General features: G+C 33.9%; 1 protein-coding gene across 1 annotated transcript in view; it reads right to left on the reverse strand.

Annotated features, from left to right (window-relative positions):
* The window catches only part of LOC107088095 (GTPase IMAP family member 4-like), a 9,764-nt gene extending 8,105 nt beyond the window's left edge, over positions 1-1,659 (reverse strand). The window contains exons 1-2 of the mRNA XM_015380035.1: positions 1,637-1,659; positions 1,367-1,513 (exon numbers count right to left, since the gene is read on the reverse strand). The gene's annotated coding sequence lies outside the window, so the exon portion shown is untranslated. The remainder of the gene's footprint in view (positions 1-1,366; positions 1,514-1,636) is intronic.
* Positions 1,660-2,635: the final 976 nt, after the last annotated feature.

Genomic DNA, 2,635 nt, shown 5'->3' on the forward strand with positions numbered 1-2,635 from the left:
TAAGGAATAGAAAGTAAAGATACTTGTGTGAAAATGTAATGAGTAGAAGTCAAAAGTAGGCGCAAAAAGAAGTAATGGAGTAAAATATAGATACCTAAAAAGTGTACTTAAGTACAGTAACGAAGTATTTGTACTTCGTTACTTGACACCTGTGCTCTTTACCAAATAAAACACAAACTCTATTTCTGCATGAATTTTGAATTTATCATCTTTGATGTTAGTATATTGATGTGCATAATTAACTACAGTGTTTTTGTTGTCAAGTGATTGTTAATATATGAAAAATTTAAATGTTTTGAATATTTTACTTGAGAGTATTACTGTTGCCATAATCTGTATTAGAGGGAAATAAATGGTAGGGGTGGCCACAGGGGTGGCCAATGATTGGCTAAGGGTGGCCATGGCCACCACTGGCCCCCCCATCTAGCTCCGCCTCTGGTCGCAATGTAAACAATATGTGCACTACAGCATCGAACAACTGCGATGTTCTCATTTTCAGTGGGACTTCAGACTTTTAAAATAAAGACAAATTCAATGGAGCATAATAATACAGATGTGCCAAAAGTGCTAAATTGTAACATACATTGATTACATGGTTATCCTAAAACATGTTACATATAATGTCAAGATTTTACATCAAGACTAAATTACAAGTACACATCTGTTAATGTTATAGTATTTTCCTATAATGCATGGATGATGGCATACACTTTGATGCTGCTTCTGTGCATTAGCCTTTAAAAATGTTGCTTGTTTTCAATATAACATGCAATATATTTCAGAACACTTGTTCAAATGAGAAATACAACAAACACTACAAAAAACGACAGCATCATACACTTAATGACATTTCACAGTGAATTACTTTCCATTTACTCTATTTTGTATTTTATAACGTTAGACATACTATACTATCCTATAAAATAGCATACTATAATATACTATAAAATACTATACTATACGCTAGGATTAATCTGTGTATATAATCTGTGTATATATGGATTTTCTTAATTAATTCATCCACTGACTGTGAAATTAACCAGTGAAATATCCTCCCACAGCCAGTAACTGCTGTTAAATGCTAAATAGGCAACTGCGCATCTCCGTGGGAGTGGGGAGTACGTGGAGGCCGGTGGCTTCACTTTTTTGGGCAATACAGTGAATAAAGATCAGTGTCCTCGATTAACTGGTGCGCGCATTCGGTAGGTCTTCATTTCTAACCCCACAGACACGGGCCGCAAGCTTAACATGTAACGGATCAGCGATAGTTTCCAAATCGATTACCATATTTTGTGTCCGCAAATAAAAATACACCTTCCTAAGCACATCATCTGAACAGATGCATCGTCATTCCCCTTTTACATACTTTTATTTCTTGCCTTTTCCTTGTTGATCAGGAGAGCTTCTGTTGCGTTCAAGTACCCCGAAACTCGGGAAAACAATTTTCAAATCTGAAGTTGTCAATTTAACTCTTCCGACATAGGCGAGGCTGCTGACAAAATCATTTCCCTTTCTTTAAAATAAAGCATAAAAATACAGAAGAAAAAAAATAATTAAGTCCAGGCAGGAAAAACTCTTAAAAACGTGAACTTATCACTAATTACCACAGGATATAAGGAAAAAACCAAAGACATACACTTTGCTTTTGTTTGATTTGTTGGTCCAGCTTTTGTTGGTTTAGTTATGGCAAGCTATGTTATCATAACATTGGCTTTGCCACACTTATCACTCCAGACATCTTGAGTCGTTTTTTGACTTGACATGGTTGTTAATTAATGTATCTGTATTTATATTTGTATTTATATATATATGAAAAACATTACCTACTATCTGAAAGGTATATTTGAGATATTACTGCTATCCATAAAATAAATCTGAGATATCTTCTTTGTTCTAAAAAAAAAACTATATATATAACAATATATATATATATATACTTTGTGAAAGGAGAAGAAAATGTACTATATTACAATACTGCTATATAGAAAATGAACTTGACTTCATTTGTACTTTTTTCAATAACACCAAGGCTGTGCGTCATCTGTTTCATGTACATTTAAGCAGATTTTGAGTCAGTGGTTCACATGACCCAAAAGCTATTGAAATAAAAATCTACATTTTGACAAAAGAGTCAAAACTGAATAAAGATTGGTGTGTCTCGTTTATATAATCTATTAGCAGAATTTACCTTGGTTTTGTTTGAGTTGGTCATAAGACAAGGAATGTATTTATTTTTATTTTTTGAAAGTGTTTGGTTTGAAAAAGTATTGACGGTCCCTAAGTGAACCACTGCGCCTGAGAAGAGGTAGCAATAGAGAGGGGATGGCCAAAGTCTGAGCTTTTTAGCCATAGCCAAATAGACTGAGATGTAGGTGGCGCAGGCTATGTAGAGCTTCAATATCCAATATCCAGCTTCAAATTACATTCACTATCTTCATTTTCTGAAGCAGTCTTCAAAGTTCTTGTTCTCCAGACATTCCATACTTCTTATCTTGTGATTAAGATATCAAAAGGTACGGAAGCGTATTGCATTCACCTAAGAAGAAAAAATTCTGACAGCTTATCTTACGAGATATTATCTCATAAATACGAGATCTTTTCTCATAATTACGAGATATCTCATAATTATGAGATA

Source organism: Cyprinodon variegatus, unplaced genomic scaffold, assembly GCF_000732505.1.
Source record: "Cyprinodon variegatus isolate N-32 unplaced genomic scaffold, C_variegatus-1.0 Scaffold206, whole genome shotgun sequence".
Lineage (NCBI taxonomy): Eukaryota > Metazoa > Chordata > Actinopteri > Cyprinodontiformes > Cyprinodontidae > Cyprinodon > Cyprinodon variegatus.